The 7,183-nt window shown below is 43.4% G+C and overlaps 1 pseudogene; it reads right to left on the bottom strand.

Moving 5' to 3' along the window:
* Positions 1 to 4,800: 4,800 nt before the first annotated feature.
* On the bottom strand, positions 4,801 to 6,472 carry LOC110310798 (D-3-phosphoglycerate dehydrogenase pseudogene; annotated as a pseudogene).
* Between the last annotated feature and the right edge of the window lie 711 nt (positions 6,473 to 7,183).

Genomic DNA, 7,183 nt, shown 5'->3' on the forward strand with positions numbered 1-7,183 from the left:
TGCTACATTTATACAATGGAGTTCTACTCTACCTCAACCTGTAGGGATTATCAGTGAGATCCTAGGACGGGGAGAGAGAGTAAGAGGGGCAAGAAACATGAAGAAAGGAGAGCAAGACAATTTGACTGATCACACTCTGAAACACTTTTTTCTGGGGTGACAATATAAGTGTAAGAAAAAGGAGGCTTCAAGGGAGGTTGGGGAGAGCCTGGGAGCTCTCTGAAGGTCAGGTGGCAATCTTCAGCTCCTGGAACCAATGGTCACAGTGCCCTCTCTACTCACAAATATTCTTTCTGTTTTGTCCACAAATGTTCTCTCAGGGCTGGTTAGGTATGCTAGAAAATTTCCACAAGGCCATGGCAGAGGCCATGGCTCCCAGCATCTCCTCCCTTATTATTATTATTATTATAATTATTTTATTTGTCAAAGCAAATCTTACCTTTTTTAATTAGGTATTTTCTTCATTTACATTTCCAATGGTATCCCCAAAGTCTCCCATAACCCCCTCCCCACTCCCCTACCCACCCATTCCCACTTCTTGGCACTGGCGTTCCCCTGTACTGAGGCATATAGAGTTTGCACGACCAATGGGCCTCTCTTTCCACTGATGGCCTACTAGGTTGATATATATGCAGCTAGAGACATGAGCTCCGGTGGGGGGGTATTGGTTAGTTCATATTGTTGTTCCACCTATAGGATTGTAGATTCCTTCAGCTCCTTGGGTACTTTTCCTAGCTCCAACATTGGGGGCCATCCAGTAGATGACTGTGAGCATCCACTTCTGTGTTTGCTAGGCCCCGGCATAGCCTCACAAGAGACAGCTATATCTGGGTCCTTTCAGCAAAATCTTGCTAGTGTATTCAATGGTGTAAGCATTTGGAGGTTGATTATGGGATGGGTCCCCCGGTATGGCAGTCTATAGATGGTCCATCCTTTCGTCACAGCTCTAAACATAGTCTAGGTAACTCCTTTCATGGGTGTTTTGTTCCTAATTCTAAGAAGGGGCAAAGTGACCACACTTTGGTCTTCATTCTTCTTGAGTTTCATGTGTTTCGCAAATTGTATCTTGTATCTTGGGTATTCTAAGTTTCTGGGCTAATATCCTCTTATCAGTGAGTATATATCATGTGAGTTCTTTTATGATTGGGTTACCTCACTCAGGATGATGCCCTCCATGTCCATCCATTTGCCTAGAAATTTCATAAATTCATCTTTTTTAATAGCTGAGTAGTACTCCATTGTGTAAATGTACCACATTTTCTGTATCCATTCCTCTGTTGAGGGGCATCTGGGTTCTTTCCAGCTTCTGGCTATTATAAATAAGGCTGCTATGAACATAGTGGAGCATGTGTCCTTACCCGTTGGAACATCTTCTGGATATATGCCCAGGAGAGGTATTGTGGGATCTTCTGGTAGTACTATGTTCAATTTTGGGAGTAACTGCCAGACTGATATCCAGAGTGGTTGTACAAGCTTGCAATCCCACCAAAAATGGAGGAGTGTTCCTCTTTCTCCACATCCTCGCCAGCATCTGTTGTCACCTGAATTTTTGATCTTAGCCATTCTGACTGGTGTGAGGTGAAATCTCAGGGTTGTTTTAATTTGCATTTCCCTGATGATTAAGGATGCTGAACATTTTTTTTCAGGTGCTTCTCAGCCATTCGGCATTCTTCAGGTGAGAATTCTTTTTTTAGCTCTGAGCCCCATTTTTAATGGGGTTATTTGATTTTCTGGAGTCCACCTTCTTGAGTTCTTTATATATATTGGATATCAGATTTAGGATAGGTAAAGATCTTTTCCCAATCTGTTGGTGGCCTTTTTGTCTTATTGACAGTGTCTTTTGCCTTACAGAAGTTTTGCAATTTTATGAGGTCCCATTTGTCGATTCTTGATCTTACAGCACAAGCCATTGCTGTTCTATTCAGGAAAATTTCACCTGTGCCCATATCTTCGATGCTCTTCCCCACTCTCTCCTCTATAAGTTTCACTGTCTCTGGTTTTATGTGGAGTTCCTTGATCAACTTAGATTTGACCTTAGTACAAGGAGATAGGAATGGATCAATTCCCATTGTTCTACATGATAACTACCAGTTGCACCAGCACCATTTGTTGAAAATGCTGTCTTTTTACCACTGGATGGTTTTGGCTCTCTTGTCAAAGATCAAGTGACTATACGCGTGTGGGTTCATTTCTGGGTCTTCAATTCTATTCCATTGGTCTAATTGTCTGTCGTTACACCAGTACCATGCAGTTTTTATCACAATTGATCTGTAGTACAGCTTTAGGTCAGGCATGGTGATTCCACCAGAGGTTCTTTTATCCTTGAGAAGAGTTTTTGCTATCCTAGGTTTTTTGTTATTCCAGATGAATTTGGAGATTGCCCTTTCCAATTTGTTGAAGAATTGAGTTTTGATGGGGATTGCATTGAATCTGTAGATTGCTTTTGGCAAGATAGCTATTTTTACTATATTGATCCTTCCCATCCATGAGCATGGGAGATCTTTCCATCTTCTGAGATCTTCTTAAATTTCTTTCTTCAGAGACTTGAAGTTCTTATCATACAGATCTTGCACGTCCTTAGTTGGAGTCATGCCAAGGTATTTTATATTATTTGTGACTATTGAGAAGGGTGTTGTTTCCCTAATTTCTTACTCAACCTGTTCATCCTTTGTGTAGAGAAAGGCCATTGATTTGTTTGAGTTAATTTTATATCCAGCTACTCCATTGAAGCTGTTTATCAGGTTTAGGAGTTCTCTGGTGGAATTTTTAGGGTCACTTATATATACTATCATATCATCTGCAAAAAGTAATATTTTGACCTCCTCCTTTCCAATTTTTATCCCCTTGATCTCCTTTTGTTGTCGAATTGCTCTGGCTAGGAATTCAAGTACAATGTTGAATAGGTAGGGAGAAATTGGGCATCCTTGTCTAGTCCCTGATTTTAGTGGGATTGCTTCCAGCTTCTCACCATTTATTTGATGTTGGCTACTGGTTTGCTGTAGATTGCTTTTATCATGTTTAGGTATGGGCCTTGAATTCCTGATCTTTCCAAGACTATTATCATGAATGGGTGTTGGATTTTGTCAAATGCTTTCTTCGCATCTAAGGAGGTGATCATGTGGGTTTTGTCTTTGAGTTTGTTTATATAATGGATTACGTTGATGGAGTTCCATATATTAAACCATCCCTGCATCCCTGGGATGAACCCTACTTGGTCAGGATGGATGATTATTTTGATGTGTTCTTGGATTCGGTTTGTGAGGATTTTATTGAGTATTTTTGCATCGATATTCATAAGGGAAATTGGTCTGAAGTTCTCTATCTTTGTTGGGTCTTGATGTAGTTTATGTATCAGAGTAATTGTGGCTTCATAGAATGAATTGGGTAGAGTACCTTCTGCTTCTATTTTGTGGAATAGTTTGTGAAGAACTGGAATTAGATCTTCTTTGAAGGTCTGATATAACTCTGCACTAAACCCATCTGGTCCTTTGCTTTTTTTTGGTTTGGAGACTATTAATGACTGTTTCTATTTCTTTAGGGGATATAGGACTTTTTAAACCATTAACCTGATCCTGATTTAACTTTGGTACCTGGTGTCTGTCTAGAAATTTGTCCATTTCATCAAGGTTTTCCAGTTTTGTTGAGTATAGCCTTTTGTAGAAGGATCTGAAGGTGTTTTAGATTTCTTCAGGATCTGTTGTTATGTCCCCCTTTTCATTTCTGATTTTGTTAATTATGATGTTGTCCCTGTGCCCTCTAGTGAGTCTGGCTACGGGTTTATCTATCTTGTTGATTTTCTCAAAGAACCAGCTCCTCGTTTGGTTGATTCTTTGAATAGTTCTTCTTGTTTGTGCTTTGGTTTATTTGGCCCCTGAGTTTGATAATTCCCTGCCATCTACTCCTCTTGGGTGAATTTGCTTCCTTTTGTTCTAGAGATTTTAGGTGTGTTGTCAAGCTGGTAGTGTGTGCTCTCTCCAGTTTGTTTTTAGAGGCACTCAGAGCTATGAGTTTTCCTCTTAGAATTGTGTTCAATGTGTTCCATAAATTTGGGTATGTTGTGGCTTCATTTTCATTAAACTGTAAAAAGTCTTTAATTTCTTTATTTATTTCTTCCTTGACTAAGGTGTCATTGAGAAGAGTATTTTTCAGCTTCCACATGAATGTTGGCTTTCTATTATTTATGTTGTTATTGAAGATCAGCCTTAGTCCATGGTGAATATGATAGGATGCAAGGGACAAATTCAATATTTTTGTATCTGTTGAGGCCTGTTTTGTGACCTATTATAGGGTCAGTTTTGGAGAAGGTACCATGAGGTGCTGAGAAGAAGTTATATCCTTTTGTTTTAGGATAAAACTTTCTCTAGATATCTGTTAAATCCATTTGTTTCATAACTTCTGTTAGTTTCACTGTGTCCCTGTTTAGTTTCTGTTTCCATGATCTGTCCGTTGATGAAAGTGGTGTGTTGAAGTGTCCCACTATTATTGTGTGAGGTGCAATGTGTGCTTTGAGCTTACTAAAGTTTCTTTAATGAATGTAGCTGCCCTTTCATTTGGAGCATAGATATTCAGAATTGAGAGTTCCTCTTGGAAGATTTTACCTTTGATGAGTATGAAGTGCCCCTCGTCTTTTTTGATAACTTTGTGTTGGAAGTAGGGTTTTTTTTTTTTTTTGAGTTAAGAATTCTTTACTAGGTATTACTTCAGGCAGATGCCATGGTTCTGCGATCCCCTCTCCCTATAGGTCACAGTGAGTGGTTTCTTCAGAAGAGCCTGTGGGGCTGAGAGTGCCGAGCCCCAGGGTCAGAAGCAGAACTGGAAAGCCTCCAATACATGCTGCTTCCATATTTCATATTTCTAGGCTGAGCAGCAGGGAGGACAGGCCCATGATGTACCAGGGCTCTCTGTCAGACACCATGGAGGTTTGGTAGGACAGCAGCTGTATACCCACCTCTGCCAGGAGGCTGATCATAGTGGGCAGCATCACAGGGTTGGAGGGCTGAGCCCGGAATATAAGCAGGGGTTGGCCCCTGTGTAGTGGCACCTCTCGTCTGAAGACAGCTCCAGTGAGCATCTGCAGCATTGGTGTGGTGCCCTGGACCAAGCCCACAGCTTCGTAGGGGGCACCTGTCAGGGCCACAGTCAGGACGCATTCCCCGCTGCCCTGCTCCCCTTGAACCCCAGGGCTGTGGGAGGTGGTGACATTGAGGCCAGCCTCTTTCACCAGTAGCTTAGCATTCACCAAGTTTACGTCTGCCTGCTTAGATGCTTCTCTCAGAAGGCCGACAATGACTGCAGGGCTCAGGAAGGTCCCAGCACTCTTCAGAGATGTTCCTTGTGTAACCACCTGGATGGTCCCTTTAGGGGAGCCAGCCCAGGCATGTATCAGCATGCCCAATGCTTCTGCCAAACCAACCCAAGGCTTGGTGTGTGGAGAGAAGGCACTGGTGAGGGCCTGGGCGTTCACGACGCCTGTTAGAGATTTCCCCTTCATCATGTCCACAAACTGGACTGCCATTTCCTCCCCACTGCAGCTCTGGGCTTCCTTGGTGCTGGCACCCAGGTGGGGACAGCTGATGACATTCTCGTGGTCCACTAAGGCCCGGTCCTGTGGTGGCTCTTCTGTAAACACATCCAGTGCAGCCCCAGCACACTGACCAGACTGCAGGGCACGCTGCAGGGCAGCTTTATCCACAATGCCTCCTCGAGCACAGTTCACCACTCGCACGCCTTTCTTGTACTGAGCAAAGGTGCTGTCATTCAGGAAGCCTGTGGTGGAGGGCAGGAGTGGGGTATGGACAGTTATAAAGTCACAGAGAGGCCAGATCTCCTCCAGCTGCAGCTGCTGAACTCCAAAGGAGGCTGCGACTTCAGGAGAGATGATGGGGTCATAGCCTACAGTCTTCATTCCAAAGGACTGCATTCGGGTGGCCACCTCTCTTCCGATTCTGCCGAGGCCAAGAATTTCCAGTGTCTTCCCGTTTAGTTCTGTCCCTATGAACTTCTGGTTCCATTTGCCATCTTTCAACGAAGCCGTCACCTGAGGAATCCGCCTGGCCGGGCACATGATCATCCCACAGGTGAGCTCCGCAGCACTGAGGCTGTTCCCGTTGGGGGTGTTCATGACTAGGATGCCCTTCCTCGTGGCAGCCTCCAGATCCACACTGTCCACGCCTGTGCCAGCCCTGACCACCACCTGGAGCTTCTCTGCTGCATTGATGACATCAGCAATGACCTTAGTAGCTGACCGGACAATGAGGCCTTCACAGTCCTGGAGTTCAGCTATCAGCTCCTCCTTGCTCAAGTTCTGCTTCTCCACCACCTGCAAGCCCTCCATCTTGCAGGATCTTCCGGCAGCAGGGGTCCAGGCTGTCACTGATGAGTATTTTGCGCAGATTTGCGAAGGCCATTGCTAGAGTCAGGCCTTAGAATCAGTTGCTCTGGGTGGGCAGAAGCACTTAGTTCAGGAAACTGCAGGCAGGGCTGACTCCGGTGACTGGGCTTGGAAGTAGATTTTATTAGATATTAGAATGGCTACTCCAGCTTGTTTCTTCAGACCTTTTGCTTGGAAAATTGTTTTTCAGCCTTTTACTCTGAGGTAGAGTCTGTCTTTTTCCCTGAGATGGGTTTCCTGTAAGCAGCAAAATGTTGGGTCCTGTTTGTGTAGCCAGTCTGTTAGTCTGTGTATTTTTCTTGGGGAATTGAGTCCATTGATGTTAATAGAAATTGTTGCTTCCTATTATTTTTGTTGTTAAAGTTGGCATTCTGTTCTTGTGGCTGTCTTCTTTTAGGTTTGTTGAATGATTACTTTCTTGCTTTTTCTAGGACGTGGTTTCCATCCTTGTATTTTTTTTTTCTTTCTGTTATTATCCTTTGAAGGGCTGGATTCGTTGAAAGATAATGTGTAAATTTGGTTTTGTCGTGGAATACTTTGGTTTCTCCATCTATGGTAATTGAGAGTTTGGCTGGGTGTAGTAGCCTGGGTATGAGGAGAGAAAAAGGTTGAATTAAAGTAAGCAAACCAACCAAACAGGGCTGGGGATGTGGCTCAGGGACACAGTTATTGTTTAGCATGTGAGAGGCCTGTATGTGGTGTACAGACAAAACACCCATACACATAAATTTTGTAAAAGTTCAAAATGTCTACAGTTCATGTGTCACAAACACACTTAGAAGATCAGGAGGA

This window comes from Mus caroli, unplaced genomic scaffold, assembly GCF_978045245.1.
Source record: "Mus caroli unplaced genomic scaffold, Mus_caroli_1 scaffold_16, whole genome shotgun sequence".
NCBI classification, from domain to species: Eukaryota; Metazoa; Chordata; class Mammalia; order Rodentia; family Muridae; genus Mus; species Mus caroli.